Source organism: Pseudophryne corroboree, unplaced genomic scaffold (genome assembly GCF_028390025.1).
Source record: "Pseudophryne corroboree isolate aPseCor3 unplaced genomic scaffold, aPseCor3.hap2 scaffold_711, whole genome shotgun sequence".
NCBI classification, from domain to species: Eukaryota; Metazoa; Chordata; class Amphibia; order Anura; family Myobatrachidae; genus Pseudophryne; species Pseudophryne corroboree.
Genome location: NW_026970294.1, coordinates 43,757 through 58,248, shown reverse-complemented (window position 1 = coordinate 58,248; position 14,492 = coordinate 43,757). Strand labels below are relative to the sequence as shown.

Here is a 14,492-nt window from a genome sequence, read left to right as displayed (position 1 = left end):
GAAGTAGAAAAGTTCTAACAAAAACCACAAAGCTCATCTACAGCCACACCACACTGGATACGCCCAATCTCATCTGATCTTGAAAGCTAAGCAGTGTTGTGCCTGGTTAGTACTTGGATGGGAGACCACCTGGGAATACAAGGTGCTGTAGATATTTTTATACTACCAACACCGTTCTGTTGATGCATTCCATTTTCAAACGTATTCATTTATGAACCAGTAGTTAGAAGTAGAAAAGTTCTAACAGAAACCAGAAAGTTCATCTACAGCAACACCACACTGGATATGCCCAATCTCATCTGATCTTGGAAGCTAAGCAGTGTTGGGTCTGATTAGTACTTGGATGGGAGACCACCTGGGAATACAAGGTGCTGTAGATATTTTTATACTGCCAACACCGTTCTGTTGATGCATTCCATTTTCAAACGTATTCATTTATGAACCAGTAGTTAGAAGTAGAAAAGTTCTAACAGAAACCACAAAGCTCATCTACAGCCACACCGCACTGGATACGCCCAATCTCATCTGATCTTGGAAGCTAAGCAGTGTTGGGCCTGGTTAGTACTTGGATGGGAGACCACCTGGGAATACAAGGTGCTGTAGATATTTTTATACTGCCAACACCGTTCTGTTGATGCATTCCATTTTCAAACGTGTTCATTTATGAACCAGTAGTTAGAAGTAGAAAAGTTCTAACAGAAACCACAAAGCTCATCTACAGCCACACCACACTGGATACGCCCAATCTCATCTGATCTTGGAAGCTAAGCAGTGTTGGGCCTGGTTAGTACTTGGATGGGAGACCACCTGGGAATACAAGGTGCTGTAGAAATTTTTATACTACCAATACCGTTCTGTTGATGCATTCCATTTTCAAACGTATTCATTTATGAACCAGTAGTTAGAAGTAGAAAAGTTCTAACAGAAACCAGAAAGTTCATCTACAGCAACACCACACTGGATATGCCCAATCTCATCTGATCTTGGAAGCTAAGCAGTGTTGGGCCTGGTTAGTACTTGGATGGGAGACCACCCGGTAATACAAGGTGCTGTAGATATTTTTATACTGCCAACACCATTCTGTTGATGCAGTCCATTTTCAAACGTCTTCATTTATGAACCAGTAGTTAGAAGTAGAAAAGTTCTAACAGAAACAGCAAAGCTCATCTACAGCCACAGCACACTGGATACGCCCAATCTCATCTGATCTTGGAAGCTAAGCAGTGTTGGGCCTGGTTAGTACTTGGATGGGAGACCACCTGGGAATACACGGTGCTGTAGATATTTTTATACTGCCAACACCGGTCTGTTGATGCATTCCATTTTCAAACGTTTTCATTTATGAACCAGTAGTTAGAAGTAGAAAAGTTCTAACAGAAACCACAAAGCTCATCTACAGCCACACCACACTGGATACGCCCAATCTCATCTGATCTTGGAAGCTAAGCAGTGTTGGGCCTGGTTAGTACTTGGATGTGAGACCACCTAGGAATACAAGGTGCTGTAGATATTTTTATACTGCCAACACCGTTCTGTTGATGCATTCCATTTTCAAATGTATTCATTTATGAACCAGTAGTTAGAAGTAGAAAAGTTCTAACAGAAACCACAAAGCTCATTTACAGCCACACCACACTGGATACGCCCAATCTCATCTGATCTTGGAAGCTAAGCAGTGTTGGGCCTGGTTAGTACTTGGATGTGAGACCACCTAGGAATACAAGGTGCTGTAGATATTTTTATACTGCCAACACCGTTCTGTTGATGCATTCCATTTTCAAATGTATTCATTTATGAACCAGTAGTTAGAAGTAGAAAAGTTCTAACAGAAACCAGAAAGTTCATCTACAGCAACACCACACTGGATACGCCCAATCTCATCTGATCTTAGAAGCTAAGCAGTGTTGGGTCTGGTTAGTACTTGGATGGGAGACCACCTGGGAATACAAGGTGCTGTAGATATTTTTATACTGCCAACACCGTTCTGTTGATGCATTCATTTTCAAACGTATTCATTTATGAACCAGTAGTTAGAAGTACAAAAGTTCTAACAGAAACCACAAAGCTCATCTACAGTAACACCATACTGAATACGCCCAATCTCATCTGATCTTGGAAGCTAAGCAGTGTTGGGCCTGGTTAGTACTTGGATGGGAGACCACCTGGGAATACAAGGTGCTGTAGATATTTTTATACTGCCAACACCGTTCTGTTGATGCATTCCATTTTCAAACGTATTCATTTATGAACCAGTAGTTAGAAGTAGAAAAGTTCTAACAGAAACCACAAAGCTCATCTACAGCCACACCACACTGGATACGCCCAATCTCATCTGATCTTGGAAGCTAAGCAGTGTTGGGCCTGGTTAGTACTTGGTTGGGAAACCACCTGGGAATACAAGGTGCTGTAGATATTTTTATACTGCCAACACCGTTCTGTTGATGCATTCCATTTTCAAACGTATTCATTTATGAACCAGTAGTTAGAAGTAGAAAAGTTCTAACAGAAACCACAAAGCTCATCTACAGCCACACCACACTGGATACGCCCAATCTCATCTGATCTTGGAAGCTAAGCAGTGTTGGGCCTGGTTAGTACTTGGATGGGAAACCACCTGGGAATACAAGGTGCTGTAGATATTTTTATACTGCCAACACCGTTCTGTTGATGCATTCCATTTTCAAACGTATTCATTTATGAACCAGTAGTTAGAAGTAGAAAAGTTCTAACAGAAACCACAAAGCTCATCTACAGCCACACCACACTGGATATGCCCAATCTCATCTGATCTTGGAAGCTAAGCAGTGTTGGGCCTGGTTAGTACTTGGATGGGAAACCACCTGGGAATACAAGGTGCTGTAGATATTTTTATACTGCCAACACCGTTCTGTTGATGCATTCCATTTTCAAACGTATTCATTTATGAACCAGTAGTTAGAAGTAGAAAAGTTCTAACAGAAACAACAAACCTCATCTACAGCCACACCACACTGGATACGCCCAATCTTATCTAATCTTGTAAGCTAAGCAGTGTTGGGCCTGGTTAGTACTTGGATGGGAGACCACCTGGGTATACAAGGTGCTGTAGATATTTTTATACTGCCAACACCGTTCTGTTGATGCATTCCATTTTCAAACGTTTTCATTTATGAACCAGTAGTTAGAAGTAGAAAAGTTCTAACAGAAACCACAAAGCTCATCTACAGCCACACCACACTGGATACGTCCAATCTCATCTGATCTTGGAAGCTAAGCAGTGTTGGGCCTGGTTAGTACTTGGATGGGAGACCACCTAGGAATACAAGGTGCTGTAGATATTTTTATACTGCCAACACCGTTCTGTTGATGCATTCAATTTTCAAATGTATTCATTTATGAACCAGTAGTTAGAAGTAGAAAAGTTCTAACAGAAACCAGAAAGTTCATCTACAGCAACACCACACTGGATACGCCCAATCTCATCTGATCTTGGAAACTAAGCAGTGTTGGGCCTGGTTAGTACTTGGATGGGAGACCACCTGGGAATACAAGGTGCTGTAGATATTTTTATACTGCCAACACCGTTCTGTTGATGCATTCCATTTTCAAACGTATTCATTTATGAACCAGTAGTTAGAAGTAGAAAAGTTCTAACAGAAACCACAAAGCTCATTTACAGCCACACCACACTGGATACGCCCAATCTCATCTGATCTTGGAAGCTAAGCAGTGTTGGGCCTGGTTAGTACTTGGATGGGAGACCACCTGGGAATACAAGGTGCTGTAGATATTTTTATACTGCCAACACCGTTCTGTTGATGCATTCCATTTTCAAACATATTCATTTATGAACCAGTAGTTAGAAGTAGAAAAGTTCTAACAGAAACCACTAAGCTCATCTACAGCCACACCACACTGGATACGCCCAATCTCATCTGATCTTGGAAGCTAAGCAGTGTTGGGCCTGGTTAGTACTTGGATGGGAGACCACCTGGGAATACAAGGTGCTGTAGATATTTTTATACTGCCAACACCGTTCTGTTGATGCATTCCATTTTCAAACGTATTCATTTATGAACCAGTAGTTAGAAGTAGAAAAGTTCTAACAGAAACCACAAAGCTCATCTACAGCCACACCACACTGGATACGCCCAATCTCATCTGATCTTGGAAGCTAAGCAGTGTTGGGCCTGGTTAGTACTTGGATGGGAGACCACCTGGGAATACAAGGTGCTGTAGATATTTTTATACTGCCAACACCGTTCTGTTGATGCATTCCATTTTCAAACGTATTCATTTATGAACCAGTAGTTAGTTGTAGAAAAGTTCTAACAGAAACCTCAAAGCTCATCTACAGCCACACCACACTGGATACGCCCAATCTCATCTGATCTTGGAAGCTAAGCAGTGTTGGGCCTGGTTAGTACTTGGATGGGAGACCACCTAGGAATACAAGGTGCTGTAGATATTTTTATACTGCCAACACCGTTCTGTTGATGCATTCCATTTTCAAACGTATTCATTTATGAACCAGTAGTTAGTTGTAGAAAAGTTCTAACAGAAACCACAAAGCTCATCTACAGCCACACCACACTGGATACGCCCAATCTCATCTGATCTTGGAAGCTAAGCAGTGTTGGGCCTGGTTAGTACTTGGATGGGAGACCACCTGGGAATACAAGGTGCTGTAGATATTTTTATACTGCCAACACCGTTCTGTTGATGCATTCCATTTTCAAACGTATTCATTTATGAACCAGTAGTTAGAAGTAGAAAAGTTCTAACAGAAACCACAAAGCTCATCTAAAGCCACACCACACTGGATACGCCCAATCTCATCTGATCTTGGAAGCTAAGCAGTGTTGGGCCTGGTTAGTACTTGGATGGGAGACCACCTGGGAATACAAGGTGCTGTAGATATTTTTATACTGCCAACACCGTTCTGTTGATGCATTCCATTTTCAAACGTATTCATTTATGAACCAGTAGTTAGTTGTAGAAAAGTTCTAACAGAAACCACAAAGCTCATCTACAGCCACACCACACTGGATACGCCCAATCTCATCTGATCTTGGAAGCTAAGCAGTGTTGGGCCTGGTTAATACTTGGATGGGAGACTACCTGGGAATACAAGGTGCTGTAGATATTTTTATACTGCCAACACCGTTCTGTTGATGCATTCCATTTTCAAACGTATTCATTTATGAACCAGTAGTTAGAAGTAGAAAAGTTCTAACAGAAACCACAAAGCTCATCTACAGCCACACCACACTGGATACGCCCAATCTCATCTGATCTTGGAAGCTAAGCAGTGTTGGGCCTGATTAGTACTTGGATGGGAGACCACCTGGGAATACAAGGTGCTGTAGATATTTTTATACTGCCAACACCGTTCTGTTGATGCATTCCATTTTCAAATGTATTCATTTATGAACCAGTAGTTAGAAGTAGAAAAGTTCTAACAGAAACCAGAAAGTTCATCTACAGCAACACCACACTGGATACGCCCAATCTCATCTGATCTTGGAAGCTAAGCAGTGTTTGGCCTGGTTAGTACTTGGATGGGAGACCACCTGGGAATACAAGGTGCTGTAGATATTTTTATACTGCCAACACCGTTCTGTTGATGCATTCATTTTCAAACGTATTCATTTATGAACCAGTAGTTAGAAGTACAAAAGATCTAACAGAAACCACAAAGCTCATCTACAGTAACACCATACTGAATACGCCCAATCTCATCTGATCTTGGAAGCTAAGCAGTGTTGGGACTGGTTAGTACTTGGATGGGAGACCACCTGGGAATACAAGGTGCTGTAGATATTTTTATACTGCCAACACCGTTCTGTTGATGCATTCCATTTTCAAACGTATTCATTTATGAACCAGTAGTTAGAAGTAGAAAAGTTCTAACAGAAACCACAAAGCTCATCTACAGCCACACCGCACTTGATACGCCCAATCTCATCTGATCTTGGAAGCTAAGCAGTGTTGGGCCTGGTTAGTACTTGGATGTGAGACCACCTAGGAATACAAGGTGCTGTAGATATTTTTATACTGCCAACACCGTTCTGTTGATGCATTCCATTTTCAAATGTATTCATTTATGAACCAGTAGTTAGAAGTAGAAAAGTTCTAACAGAAACCAGAAAGTTCATCTACAGCAACACCACACTGGATACGCCCAATCTCATCTGATCTTGGAAGCTAAGCAGTGTTGGGCCTGGTTAGTACTTGGATGTGAGACCACCTAGGAATACAAGGTGCTGTAGATATTTTTATACTGCCAACACCGTTCTGTTGATGCATTCCATTTTCAAATGTATTCATTTATGAACCAGTAGTTAGAAGTAGAAAAGTTCTAACAGAAACCAGAAAGTTCATCTACAGCAACACCACACTGGATACGCCCAATCTCATCTGATCTTGGAAGCTAAACAGTGTTGGGCCTGGTTAGTACTTGGATGGGAGACCACCTGGGAATACAAGGTGCTGTAGATATTTTTATACTGCCAACACCGTTCTGTTGATGCATTCATTTACAAACGTATTCATTTATGAACCAGTAGTTAGAAGTACAAAAGTTCTAACAGAAACCACAAAGCTCATCTACAGTAACACCATACTGAATACGCCCAATCTCATCTGATCTTGGAAGCTAAGCAGTGTTGGGACTGGTTAGTACTTGGATGGGAGACCACCTGGGAATACAAGGTGCTGTAGATATTTTTATACTGCCAACACCGTTCTGTTGATGCATTCCATTTTCAAACGTATTCATTTATGAACCAGTAGTTAGAAGAAGAAAAGTTCTAACAGAAACAACAAACCTCATCTACAGCCACAGCACACTGGATACGCCCAATCTCATCTAATCTTGGAAGCTAAGCAGTGTTGGGCCTGGTTAGTACTTGGATGGGAGACCACCTGGGAATACAAGGTGCTGTAGATATTTTTATACTGCCAACACCGTTCTGTTGATGCATTCCATTTTCAAACGTTTTCATTTATGAACCAGTAGTTAGAAGTAGAAAAGTTCTAACAGAAACCACAAAGCTCATCTACAGCCACACCACACTGGATACGCCCAATCTCATCTGATCTTGGAAGCTAAGCAGTGTTGGGCCTGGTTAGTACTTGGATGGGAGACCACCTGGGAATACAAGGTGCTGTAGATATTTTTATACTGCCAACACCGGTCTGTTGATGCATTCCATTTTCAAACGTTTTCATTTATGAACCAGTAGTTAGAAGTAGAAAAGTTCTAACAGAAACCACAAAGCTCATCTACAGCCACACCACACTGGATACGTCCAATATCATCTGATCTTGGAAGCTAAGCAGTGTTGGGCCTGGTTAGTACTTGGATGTGAGACCACCTAGGAATACAAGGTGCTGTAGATATTTTTATACTGCCAACACCGTTCTGTTGATGCATTCAATTTTCAAATGTATTCATTTATGAACCAGTAGTTAGAAGTAGAAAAGTTCTAACAGAAACCAGAAAGTTCATCTACAGCAACACCACACTGGATACGCCCAATCTCGTCTGATCTTGGAAACTAAGCAGTGTTGGGCCTGGTTAGTACTTGGATGGGAGACCACCTGGGAATACAAGGTGCTGTAGATATTTTTATACTGCCAACACCGTTCTGTTGATGCATTCCATTTTCAAACGTATTCATTTATGAACCAGTAGTTAGAAGTAGAAAAGTTCTAACAGAAACCACAAAGCTCATTTACAGCCACACCACACTGGATACGCCCAATCTCATCTGATCTTGGAAGCTAAGCAGTGTTGGGCCTGGTTAGTACTTGGATGGGAGACCACCTGGGAATACAAGGTGCTGTAGATATTTTTATACTGCCAACACCGTTCTGTTGATGCATTCCATTTTCAAACGTATTCATTTATGAACCAGTAGTTAGAAGTAGAAAAGTTCTAACAGAAACCACTAAGCTCATCTACAGCCACACCACACTGGATACGCCCAATCTCATCTGATCTTGGAAGCTAAGCAGTGTTGGGCCTGGTTAGTACTTGGATGGGAAACCACCTGGGAATACAAGGTGCTGTAGATATTTTTATACTGCCAACACCGTTCTGTTGATGCATTCCATTTTCAAACGTATTCATTTATGAACCAGTAGTTAGAAGTAGAAAGTTCTTACAGAAACCACAAAGCTCATCTACAGCCACACCACACTGGATACGCCCAATCTCATCTGATCTTGGAAGCTAAGCAGTGTTGGGCCTGGTTAGTACTTGGATGGGAAACCACCTGGGAATACAAGGTGCTGTAGATATTTTTATACTGCCAACACCGTTCTGTTGATGCATTCCATTTTCAAACGTATTCATTTATGAACCAGTAGTTAGAAGTAGAAAAGTTCTAACAGAAACCACAAAGCTCATCTACAGCCACACCACACTGGATACGCCCAATCTCATCTGATCTTGGAAGCTAAGCAGTGTTGGGCCTGGTTAGTACTTGGATGGGAAACCACCTGGGAATACAAGGTGCTGTAGATATTTTTATACTGCCAACACCGTTCTGTTGATGCATTCCATTTTCAAACGTATTCATTTATGAACCAGTAGTTAGAAGTAGAAAAGTTCTAACAGAAAACACAAAGCTCATCTACAGCCACACCACACTGGATACGCCCAATCTCATCTGATCTTGGAAGCTAAGCAGTGTTGGGCCTGGTTAGTACTTGGATGGGAGACCACCCAGTAATACAAGGTGCTGTAGATATTTTTATACTGCCAACACCGTTCTGTTGATGCATTCCATTTTCAAACGTATTCATTTATGAACCAGTAGTTAGAAGTAGAAAAGTTCTAACAGAAACAACAAACCTCATCTACAGCCACAGCACACTGGATACGCCCAATCTCATCTAATCTTGGAAGCTAAGCAGTGTTGGGCCTGGTTAGTACTTGGATGGGAGACCACCTGGGAATACAAGGTGCTGTAGATATTTTTATACTGCCAACACCGTTCTGTTGATGCATTCCATTTTCAAACGTTTTCATTTATGAACTAGTAGTTAGAAGTAGAAAAGTTCTAACAGAAACCACAAAGCTCATCTACAGCCACACCACACTGGATACGCCCAATCTCATCTGATCTTGGAAACTAAGCAGTGTTGGGCCTGGTTAGTACTTGGATGGGAGACCACCTGGGAATACAAGGTGCTGTAGATATTTTTATACTGCCAACACCGGTCTGTTGATGCATTCCATTTTCAAACGTTTTCATTTATGAACCAGTAGTTAGAAGTAGAAAAGTTCTAACAGAAACCACAAAGCTCATCTACAGCCACACCACACTGGATATGTCCAATCTCATCTGATCTTGGAAGCTAAGCAGTGTTGGGCCTGGTTAGTACTTGGATGGGAGACCACCTAGGAATACAAGGTGCTGTAGATATTTTTATACTGCCAACACCGTTCTGTTGATGCATTCCATTTTAAAATGTATTCATTTATGAACCAGTAGTTAGAAGTAGAAAAGTTCTAACAGAAACCAGAAAGTTCATCTACAGCAACACCACACTGGATACGCCCAATCTCATCTGATCTTGGAAACTAAGCAGTGTTGGGCCTGGTTAGTACTTGGATGGGAGACCACCTGGGAATACAAGGTGCTGTAGATATTTTTATACTGCCAACACCGTTCTGTTGATGCATTCCATTTTCAAACGTATTCATTTATGAACCAGTAGTTAGAAGTAGAAAAGTTCTAACAGAAACCACAAAGCTCATTTACAGCCACACCACACTGGATACGCCCAATCTCATCTGATCTTGGAAGCTAAGCAGTGTTGGTCCTGGTTAGTACTTGGATGGGAGACCACCTGGGAATACAAGGTGCTGTAGATATTTTTATACTGCCAACACCGTTCTGTTGATGCATTCCATTTTCAAACGTATTCATTTATGAACCAGTAGTTAGAAGTAGAAAAGTTCTAACAGAAACCACTAAGCTCATCTACAGCCACACCACACTGGATACGCCCAATCTCATCTGATCTTGGAAGCTAAGCAGTGTTGGGCCTGGTTAGTACTTGGATGGGAGACCACCTGGGAATACAAGGTGCTGTAGATATTTTTATACTGCCAACACCGTTCTGTTGATGCATTCCATTTTCAAACGTATTCATTTATGAACCAGTAGTTAGAAGTAGAAAAGTTCTAACAGAAACCACAAAGCTCATCTACAGCCACACCACATTGGATACGCCCAATCTCATCTGATCTTGGAAGCTAAGCAGTGTTGGGCCTGGTTAGTACTTGGATGGGAGACCACCTGGGAATACAAGGTGCTGTAGATATTTTTATACTGCCAACACCGTTCTGTTGATGCATTCCATTTTCAAACGTTTTCATTTATGAACCAGTAGTTAGAAGTAGAAAAGTTCTAACAGAAACCACAAAGCTCATCTACAGCTACACCACACTGGATACGCCCAATCTCATCTGATCTTGGAAGCTAAGCAGTGTTGGGCCTGGTTAGTACTTGGATGGGAGACCACCTGGGAATACAAGGTGCTGTAGATATTTTTATACTGCCAACACCGGTCTGTTGATGCATTCCATTTTCAAACGTTTTCATTTATGAACCAGTAGTTAGAAGTAGAAAAGTTCTAACAGAAACCACAAAGCTCATCTACAGCCACACCACACTGGATACGCCCAATCTCATCTGATCTTGGAAGCTAAGCAGTGTTGGGCCTGGTTAGTACTTGGATGGGAGACCACCTAGGAATACAAGGTGCTGTAGATATTTTTATACTGCCAACACCGTTCTATTGATGCATTCAATTTTCAAATGTATTCATATATGAACCAGTAGTTAGAAGTAGAAAAGTTCTAACAGAAACCAGAAAGTTCATCTACAGCAACACCACACTGGATACGCCCAATCTCATCTGATCTTGGAAGCTAAGCAGTGTTGGGCCTGGTTAGTACTTGGATGGGAGACCACCTGGGAATACAAGGTGCTGTAGATATTTTCATACTGCCAACACCGTTCTGTTGATGCATTCAATTTTCAAATGTATTCATTTATGAACCAGTAGTTAGAAGTAGAAAAGTTCAAACAGAAACCACAAAGCTCATCTACAGCCACACCACACTGGATACGCCCAATCTCATCTGATCTAGGAAACTAAGCAGTGTTGGGCCTGGTTAGTACTTGGATGGGAGACCACCTGGGAATACAAGGTGCTGTAGATATTTTTATACTACCAACACCGTTCTGTTGATGCATTCCATTTTCAAACGTATTCATTTATGAACCAGTAGTTAGAAGTAGAAAAGTTCTAACAGAAACCATAAAGCTCATCTACAGCCACACCACACTGGATACGCCCAATCTCATCTGATCTTGGAAGCTAAGCAGTGTTGGGCCTGGTTAGTACTTGGATGGGAGACCACTTGGGAATACAAGGTGCTGTAGATATTTTTATACTGCCAACACCGTTCTGTTGATGCATTCCATTTTCAAACGTATTCATTTATGAACCAGTAGTTAGAAGTAGAAAAGTTCTAACAGAAACCACAAAGCTCATCTACAGCCACACCACACTGGATACGCCCAATCTCATCTGATCTTGGAAGCTAAGCAGTGTTGGGCCTGGTTAGTACTTGGATGGGAGACCACCTGGGAATACAAGGTGCTTAGATATTTTTATACTGCCAACACCGTTCTGTTGATGCATTCCATTTTCAAACGTATTCATTTATGAACCAGTAGTTAGAAGTAGAAAATTTCTAACAGAAACCACAAAGCTCATCTACAGCCACACCACACTGGAAACGCCCAATCTCATATGATTTTGGAAGCTAAGCAGTGTTGGGCATGGTTAGTACTTGGATGGGAGACCACCTGGGAATACAAGGTGCTGTAGATATTTTTATACTGCAAACACCGTTCTGTTGATGCATTCCATTTTCAAACGTATTCATTTATGAACCAGTAGTTAGAAGTAGAAAAGTTCTAACAGAAACCACAAAGCTCATCTACAGCCACACCACACTGGATACGCCCAATCTCATCTGATCTTGGAAGCTAAGCAGTGTTGGGCCTGGTTAGTACTTGGATGGGAGACCACCTGGGAATACAAGGTGCTGTAGATATTTTTATACTACCAACACCGTTCTGTTGATGCATTCCATTTTCAAACGTATTCATTTATGAAACAGTAGTTAGAAGTAGAAAAGTTCTAACAGAAACCGTAAAGCTCATCTACAGCCACACCACACTAGATACGCCCAATCTCATCTGATCTTGGAAGCTAAGCAGTGTTGGGCCTGGTTAGTACTTGGATGGGAGACCACCTGGGAATACAAGGTGCTGTAGATATTTTTATACTACCAACACCGTTCTGTTGATGCATTCCATTTTCAAATGTATTCATTTATGAACCAGTAGTTAGAAGTAGAAAAGTACTAACAGAAACCATAAAGCTCTTCTACAGCCACACCACACTGGATATGCCCAATCTCATCTGATCTTGGAAGCTAAGCAGTGTTGGGCCTGGTTAGTACTTGGATGGGAGACCACCTGGGAATACAAGGTGCTGTAGATATTTTTATACTACCAACACCGTTCTGTTGATGCATTCCATTTTCAAACGTATTCATTTATGAACCAGTAGTTAGAAGTAGAAAAGTTCTAACAGAAACCATAAAGCTCATCTAGAGCCAAGCCACACTGGATACGCCCAATCTCATCTGATCTTGGAAGCTAAGCAGTGTTGGGCCTGGTTAGTAATTGGGTGGGAGACCACCTGGGAATGCAAGGTGCTGTAGATATTTTTATACTACCAACACCGTTCTGTTGATGCATTCCATTTTCAAACGTATTCATTTATGAACCAGTAGTTAGAAGTAGAAAAGTTCTAACAGAAACCACAAAGCTCATCTACAGCCACACAACACTGGATACGCCCAATCTCATCTGATCTTGGAAGCTAAGCAGTGTTGGGCCTGGTTAGTACTTGGATGGGAGACCACCTGGGAATACAAGGTGCTGTAGATATTTTTATACCGCCAACACCGTTCTGTTGATGCATTCCATTTTCAAACGTATTCATTTATGAACCAGTAGTTAGAAGTAGAATAGTTCTAACAGAAACCACAAAGCTCATCTACAGCCACACCACACTGGATACGCCCAATCTCATCTGATCTTGGAAGCTAAGCAGTGTTGGGCCTGGTTAGTACTTGGATGGGAGACCACCTGGGAATACAAGGTGCTGTAGATATTTTTATACTGCCAACACCGTTCTGTTGATGCATTCCATTTTCAAATGTATTCATTTATGAACCAGTAGTTAGAAGTAGAAAAGTTCTAACAGAAACCACAAAGCTCATCTACAGCCACACCACACTGGATACGTCCAATCTCATCTGATCTTGGAAGCTAAGCAGTGTTGGGCCTGGTTAGTACTTGGATGGGAGACCACCTGGGAATACAAGGTGCTTAGATATTTTTATACTGCCAACACCGTTCTGTTGATGCATTCCATTTTCAAACGTATTCATTAATGAACCAGTAGTTAGAAGTAGAAAATTTCTAACAGAAACCACAAAGCTCATCTACAGCCACACCACACTGGATACGCCCAATCTCATATGATTTTGGAAGCTAAGCAGTGTTGGGCATGGTTAGTACTTGGATGGGAGACCACCTGGGAATACAAGGTGCTGTAGATATTTTTATACTGCAAACACCGTTCTGTTGATGCATTCCATTTTCAAACGTATTCATTTATGAACCAGTAGTTAGAAGTAGAAAAGTTCTAACAGAAACCACAAAGCTCATCTACAGCCACACCACACTGGATACGCCCAATCTCATCTGATCTTGGAAGCTAAGCAGTGTTGGGCCTGGTTAGTACTTGGATGGGAGACCACCTGGGAATACAAGGTGCTGTAGATATTTTTATACTACCAACACCGTTCTGTTGATGCATTCCATTTTAAAACGTATTCATTTATGAAACAGTAGTTAGAAGTACAAAAGTTCTAACAGAAACCGTAAAGCTCATCTACAGCCACACCACACTAGATACGCCCAATCTCATCTGATCTTGGAAGCTAAGCAGTGTTGGGCCTGGTTAGTACTTGGATGGGAGACCACCTGGGAATACAAGGTGCTGTAGATATTTTTATACTACCAACACCGTTCTGTTGATGCATTCCATTTTCAAATGTATTCATTTATGAACCAGTAGTTAGAAGTAGAAAAGTACTAACAGAAACCATAAAGCTCTTCTACAGCCACACCACACTGGATATGCCCAATCTCATCTGATCTTAGAAGCTAAGCAGTGTTGGGCCTGGTTAGTACTTGGATGGGAGACCACCTGGAAATACAAGGTGCTGTAGATATTTTTATACTGCCAACACCATTCTGTTGATGCATTCCATTTTAAAATGTATTCATTTATGAACCAGTAGTTAGAAGTAGAAAAGTTCTAACAGAAACCAGAAAGTT

At 41.4% G+C, this 14,492-nt stretch overlaps 45 non-coding genes and 19 pseudogenes across 45 annotated transcripts; all 64 read left to right on the top strand.

The window, feature by feature from the left end:
• The first annotated feature begins 35 nt into the window (after positions 1–35).
• Positions 36–154, top strand: LOC135038985 (5S ribosomal RNA). Its single transcript, XR_010233334.1, has one exon. It is a non-coding gene; the product is annotated as a 5S ribosomal RNA (ribosomal RNA).
• Positions 155–261: 107 nt separating this feature from the next.
• LOC135038965 (5S ribosomal RNA) lies at positions 262–380 on the top strand. The gene has a single exon (XR_010233315.1). It is a non-coding gene; the product is annotated as a 5S ribosomal RNA (ribosomal RNA).
• Positions 381–487: 107 nt separating this feature from the next.
• On the top strand, positions 488–606 carry LOC135039489 (5S ribosomal RNA). The gene has a single exon (XR_010233493.1). It is a non-coding gene; the product is annotated as a 5S ribosomal RNA (ribosomal RNA).
• A 107-nt stretch (positions 607–713) lies between these two features.
• LOC135039745 (5S ribosomal RNA) lies at positions 714–832 on the top strand. The gene has a single exon (XR_010233740.1). It is a non-coding gene; the product is annotated as a 5S ribosomal RNA (ribosomal RNA).
• A 107-nt stretch (positions 833–939) lies between these two features.
• Positions 940–1,058, top strand: LOC135039159 (5S ribosomal RNA; annotated as a pseudogene).
• A 107-nt stretch (positions 1,059–1,165) lies between these two features.
• On the top strand, positions 1,166–1,284 carry LOC135038765 (5S ribosomal RNA). Its single transcript, XR_010233119.1, has one exon. It is a non-coding gene; the product is annotated as a 5S ribosomal RNA (ribosomal RNA).
• Positions 1,285–1,391: 107 nt separating this feature from the next.
• LOC135038956 (5S ribosomal RNA) lies at positions 1,392–1,510 on the top strand. The gene has a single exon (XR_010233306.1). It is a non-coding gene; the product is annotated as a 5S ribosomal RNA (ribosomal RNA).
• Positions 1,511–1,617: 107 nt separating this feature from the next.
• LOC135039094 (5S ribosomal RNA) lies at positions 1,618–1,736 on the top strand (annotated as a pseudogene).
• A 107-nt stretch (positions 1,737–1,843) lies between these two features.
• On the top strand, positions 1,844–1,962 carry LOC135039090 (5S ribosomal RNA; annotated as a pseudogene).
• Positions 1,963–2,068: 106 nt separating this feature from the next.
• LOC135038718 (5S ribosomal RNA) lies at positions 2,069–2,187 on the top strand. The gene has a single exon (XR_010233074.1). It is a non-coding gene; the product is annotated as a 5S ribosomal RNA (ribosomal RNA).
• Positions 2,188–2,294: 107 nt separating this feature from the next.
• On the top strand, positions 2,295–2,413 carry LOC135038416 (5S ribosomal RNA). Its single transcript, XR_010232780.1, has one exon. It is a non-coding gene; the product is annotated as a 5S ribosomal RNA (ribosomal RNA).
• Positions 2,414–2,520: 107 nt separating this feature from the next.
• On the top strand, positions 2,521–2,639 carry LOC135039583 (5S ribosomal RNA). The gene has a single exon (XR_010233584.1). It is a non-coding gene; the product is annotated as a 5S ribosomal RNA (ribosomal RNA).
• Positions 2,640–2,746: 107 nt separating this feature from the next.
• LOC135038454 (5S ribosomal RNA) lies at positions 2,747–2,865 on the top strand. Its single transcript, XR_010232818.1, has one exon. It is a non-coding gene; the product is annotated as a 5S ribosomal RNA (ribosomal RNA).
• A 107-nt stretch (positions 2,866–2,972) lies between these two features.
• On the top strand, positions 2,973–3,091 carry LOC135039349 (5S ribosomal RNA; annotated as a pseudogene).
• Positions 3,092–3,198: 107 nt separating this feature from the next.
• LOC135038741 (5S ribosomal RNA) lies at positions 3,199–3,317 on the top strand. The gene has a single exon (XR_010233096.1). It is a non-coding gene; the product is annotated as a 5S ribosomal RNA (ribosomal RNA).
• Positions 3,318–3,424: 107 nt separating this feature from the next.
• LOC135038833 (5S ribosomal RNA) lies at positions 3,425–3,543 on the top strand. Its single transcript, XR_010233186.1, has one exon. It is a non-coding gene; the product is annotated as a 5S ribosomal RNA (ribosomal RNA).
• A 107-nt stretch (positions 3,544–3,650) lies between these two features.
• On the top strand, positions 3,651–3,769 carry LOC135039551 (5S ribosomal RNA). Its single transcript, XR_010233552.1, has one exon. It is a non-coding gene; the product is annotated as a 5S ribosomal RNA (ribosomal RNA).
• A 107-nt stretch (positions 3,770–3,876) lies between these two features.
• LOC135038493 (5S ribosomal RNA) lies at positions 3,877–3,995 on the top strand. The gene has a single exon (XR_010232856.1). It is a non-coding gene; the product is annotated as a 5S ribosomal RNA (ribosomal RNA).
• Positions 3,996–4,102: 107 nt separating this feature from the next.
• LOC135038482 (5S ribosomal RNA) lies at positions 4,103–4,221 on the top strand. The gene has a single exon (XR_010232845.1). It is a non-coding gene; the product is annotated as a 5S ribosomal RNA (ribosomal RNA).
• A 107-nt stretch (positions 4,222–4,328) lies between these two features.
• Positions 4,329–4,447, top strand: LOC135039696 (5S ribosomal RNA). The gene has a single exon (XR_010233693.1). It is a non-coding gene; the product is annotated as a 5S ribosomal RNA (ribosomal RNA).
• Positions 4,448–4,554: 107 nt separating this feature from the next.
• Positions 4,555–4,673, top strand: LOC135038470 (5S ribosomal RNA). Its single transcript, XR_010232834.1, has one exon. It is a non-coding gene; the product is annotated as a 5S ribosomal RNA (ribosomal RNA).
• Positions 4,674–4,780: 107 nt separating this feature from the next.
• Positions 4,781–4,899, top strand: LOC135038715 (5S ribosomal RNA). The gene has a single exon (XR_010233071.1). It is a non-coding gene; the product is annotated as a 5S ribosomal RNA (ribosomal RNA).
• A 107-nt stretch (positions 4,900–5,006) lies between these two features.
• LOC135038869 (5S ribosomal RNA) lies at positions 5,007–5,125 on the top strand. Its single transcript, XR_010233220.1, has one exon. It is a non-coding gene; the product is annotated as a 5S ribosomal RNA (ribosomal RNA).
• Positions 5,126–5,232: 107 nt separating this feature from the next.
• LOC135039507 (5S ribosomal RNA) lies at positions 5,233–5,351 on the top strand. Its single transcript, XR_010233510.1, has one exon. It is a non-coding gene; the product is annotated as a 5S ribosomal RNA (ribosomal RNA).
• A 107-nt stretch (positions 5,352–5,458) lies between these two features.
• On the top strand, positions 5,459–5,577 carry LOC135038918 (5S ribosomal RNA). Its single transcript, XR_010233269.1, has one exon. It is a non-coding gene; the product is annotated as a 5S ribosomal RNA (ribosomal RNA).
• A 106-nt stretch (positions 5,578–5,683) lies between these two features.
• LOC135039162 (5S ribosomal RNA) lies at positions 5,684–5,802 on the top strand (annotated as a pseudogene).
• Positions 5,803–5,909: 107 nt separating this feature from the next.
• Positions 5,910–6,028, top strand: LOC135039141 (5S ribosomal RNA; annotated as a pseudogene).
• A 107-nt stretch (positions 6,029–6,135) lies between these two features.
• LOC135039129 (5S ribosomal RNA) lies at positions 6,136–6,254 on the top strand (annotated as a pseudogene).
• A 107-nt stretch (positions 6,255–6,361) lies between these two features.
• LOC135038437 (5S ribosomal RNA) lies at positions 6,362–6,480 on the top strand. Its single transcript, XR_010232801.1, has one exon. It is a non-coding gene; the product is annotated as a 5S ribosomal RNA (ribosomal RNA).
• Positions 6,481–6,586: 106 nt separating this feature from the next.
• Positions 6,587–6,705, top strand: LOC135039161 (5S ribosomal RNA; annotated as a pseudogene).
• A 107-nt stretch (positions 6,706–6,812) lies between these two features.
• Positions 6,813–6,931, top strand: LOC135039114 (5S ribosomal RNA; annotated as a pseudogene).
• A 107-nt stretch (positions 6,932–7,038) lies between these two features.
• LOC135038458 (5S ribosomal RNA) lies at positions 7,039–7,157 on the top strand. Its single transcript, XR_010232822.1, has one exon. It is a non-coding gene; the product is annotated as a 5S ribosomal RNA (ribosomal RNA).
• Positions 7,158–7,264: 107 nt separating this feature from the next.
• Positions 7,265–7,383, top strand: LOC135039350 (5S ribosomal RNA; annotated as a pseudogene).
• A 107-nt stretch (positions 7,384–7,490) lies between these two features.
• LOC135038931 (5S ribosomal RNA) lies at positions 7,491–7,609 on the top strand. Its single transcript, XR_010233282.1, has one exon. It is a non-coding gene; the product is annotated as a 5S ribosomal RNA (ribosomal RNA).
• Positions 7,610–7,716: 107 nt separating this feature from the next.
• On the top strand, positions 7,717–7,835 carry LOC135039550 (5S ribosomal RNA). Its single transcript, XR_010233551.1, has one exon. It is a non-coding gene; the product is annotated as a 5S ribosomal RNA (ribosomal RNA).
• A 107-nt stretch (positions 7,836–7,942) lies between these two features.
• LOC135039582 (5S ribosomal RNA) lies at positions 7,943–8,061 on the top strand. Its single transcript, XR_010233583.1, has one exon. It is a non-coding gene; the product is annotated as a 5S ribosomal RNA (ribosomal RNA).
• Positions 8,062–8,167: 106 nt separating this feature from the next.
• On the top strand, positions 8,168–8,286 carry LOC135039581 (5S ribosomal RNA). Its single transcript, XR_010233582.1, has one exon. It is a non-coding gene; the product is annotated as a 5S ribosomal RNA (ribosomal RNA).
• Positions 8,287–8,393: 107 nt separating this feature from the next.
• On the top strand, positions 8,394–8,512 carry LOC135039580 (5S ribosomal RNA). Its single transcript, XR_010233581.1, has one exon. It is a non-coding gene; the product is annotated as a 5S ribosomal RNA (ribosomal RNA).
• A 107-nt stretch (positions 8,513–8,619) lies between these two features.
• LOC135039072 (5S ribosomal RNA) lies at positions 8,620–8,738 on the top strand (annotated as a pseudogene).
• Positions 8,739–8,845: 107 nt separating this feature from the next.
• On the top strand, positions 8,846–8,964 carry LOC135039113 (5S ribosomal RNA; annotated as a pseudogene).
• Positions 8,965–9,071: 107 nt separating this feature from the next.
• LOC135038515 (5S ribosomal RNA) lies at positions 9,072–9,190 on the top strand. Its single transcript, XR_010232877.1, has one exon. It is a non-coding gene; the product is annotated as a 5S ribosomal RNA (ribosomal RNA).
• A 107-nt stretch (positions 9,191–9,297) lies between these two features.
• On the top strand, positions 9,298–9,416 carry LOC135038930 (5S ribosomal RNA). Its single transcript, XR_010233281.1, has one exon. It is a non-coding gene; the product is annotated as a 5S ribosomal RNA (ribosomal RNA).
• Positions 9,417–9,523: 107 nt separating this feature from the next.
• Positions 9,524–9,642, top strand: LOC135038832 (5S ribosomal RNA). Its single transcript, XR_010233185.1, has one exon. It is a non-coding gene; the product is annotated as a 5S ribosomal RNA (ribosomal RNA).
• Positions 9,643–9,749: 107 nt separating this feature from the next.
• LOC135038706 (5S ribosomal RNA) lies at positions 9,750–9,868 on the top strand. Its single transcript, XR_010233062.1, has one exon. It is a non-coding gene; the product is annotated as a 5S ribosomal RNA (ribosomal RNA).
• Positions 9,869–9,975: 107 nt separating this feature from the next.
• On the top strand, positions 9,976–10,094 carry LOC135038447 (5S ribosomal RNA). The gene has a single exon (XR_010232811.1). It is a non-coding gene; the product is annotated as a 5S ribosomal RNA (ribosomal RNA).
• Positions 10,095–10,201: 107 nt separating this feature from the next.
• Positions 10,202–10,320, top strand: LOC135039573 (5S ribosomal RNA). The gene has a single exon (XR_010233574.1). It is a non-coding gene; the product is annotated as a 5S ribosomal RNA (ribosomal RNA).
• Positions 10,321–10,427: 107 nt separating this feature from the next.
• LOC135039577 (5S ribosomal RNA) lies at positions 10,428–10,546 on the top strand. The gene has a single exon (XR_010233578.1). It is a non-coding gene; the product is annotated as a 5S ribosomal RNA (ribosomal RNA).
• Positions 10,547–10,653: 107 nt separating this feature from the next.
• On the top strand, positions 10,654–10,772 carry LOC135039695 (5S ribosomal RNA). Its single transcript, XR_010233692.1, has one exon. It is a non-coding gene; the product is annotated as a 5S ribosomal RNA (ribosomal RNA).
• A 107-nt stretch (positions 10,773–10,879) lies between these two features.
• LOC135039648 (5S ribosomal RNA) lies at positions 10,880–10,998 on the top strand. Its single transcript, XR_010233647.1, has one exon. It is a non-coding gene; the product is annotated as a 5S ribosomal RNA (ribosomal RNA).
• A 107-nt stretch (positions 10,999–11,105) lies between these two features.
• Positions 11,106–11,224, top strand: LOC135039026 (5S ribosomal RNA; annotated as a pseudogene).
• A 107-nt stretch (positions 11,225–11,331) lies between these two features.
• LOC135039508 (5S ribosomal RNA) lies at positions 11,332–11,450 on the top strand. Its single transcript, XR_010233511.1, has one exon. It is a non-coding gene; the product is annotated as a 5S ribosomal RNA (ribosomal RNA).
• A 107-nt stretch (positions 11,451–11,557) lies between these two features.
• LOC135039091 (5S ribosomal RNA) lies at positions 11,558–11,675 on the top strand (annotated as a pseudogene).
• A 107-nt stretch (positions 11,676–11,782) lies between these two features.
• LOC135039040 (5S ribosomal RNA) lies at positions 11,783–11,901 on the top strand (annotated as a pseudogene).
• Positions 11,902–12,008: 107 nt separating this feature from the next.
• On the top strand, positions 12,009–12,127 carry LOC135038436 (5S ribosomal RNA). Its single transcript, XR_010232800.1, has one exon. It is a non-coding gene; the product is annotated as a 5S ribosomal RNA (ribosomal RNA).
• Positions 12,128–12,234: 107 nt separating this feature from the next.
• LOC135038421 (5S ribosomal RNA) lies at positions 12,235–12,353 on the top strand. The gene has a single exon (XR_010232785.1). It is a non-coding gene; the product is annotated as a 5S ribosomal RNA (ribosomal RNA).
• A 107-nt stretch (positions 12,354–12,460) lies between these two features.
• Positions 12,461–12,579, top strand: LOC135038488 (5S ribosomal RNA). The gene has a single exon (XR_010232851.1). It is a non-coding gene; the product is annotated as a 5S ribosomal RNA (ribosomal RNA).
• Positions 12,580–12,686: 107 nt separating this feature from the next.
• Positions 12,687–12,805, top strand: LOC135039236 (5S ribosomal RNA; annotated as a pseudogene).
• Positions 12,806–12,912: 107 nt separating this feature from the next.
• On the top strand, positions 12,913–13,031 carry LOC135038738 (5S ribosomal RNA). The gene has a single exon (XR_010233093.1). It is a non-coding gene; the product is annotated as a 5S ribosomal RNA (ribosomal RNA).
• A 107-nt stretch (positions 13,032–13,138) lies between these two features.
• LOC135038425 (5S ribosomal RNA) lies at positions 13,139–13,257 on the top strand. The gene has a single exon (XR_010232789.1). It is a non-coding gene; the product is annotated as a 5S ribosomal RNA (ribosomal RNA).
• Positions 13,258–13,364: 107 nt separating this feature from the next.
• LOC135039247 (5S ribosomal RNA) lies at positions 13,365–13,482 on the top strand (annotated as a pseudogene).
• A 107-nt stretch (positions 13,483–13,589) lies between these two features.
• On the top strand, positions 13,590–13,708 carry LOC135039100 (5S ribosomal RNA; annotated as a pseudogene).
• Positions 13,709–13,815: 107 nt separating this feature from the next.
• Positions 13,816–13,934, top strand: LOC135038414 (5S ribosomal RNA). Its single transcript, XR_010232778.1, has one exon. It is a non-coding gene; the product is annotated as a 5S ribosomal RNA (ribosomal RNA).
• A 107-nt stretch (positions 13,935–14,041) lies between these two features.
• Positions 14,042–14,160, top strand: LOC135038420 (5S ribosomal RNA). Its single transcript, XR_010232784.1, has one exon. It is a non-coding gene; the product is annotated as a 5S ribosomal RNA (ribosomal RNA).
• A 107-nt stretch (positions 14,161–14,267) lies between these two features.
• LOC135039214 (5S ribosomal RNA) lies at positions 14,268–14,386 on the top strand (annotated as a pseudogene).
• Positions 14,387–14,492: the final 106 nt, after the last annotated feature.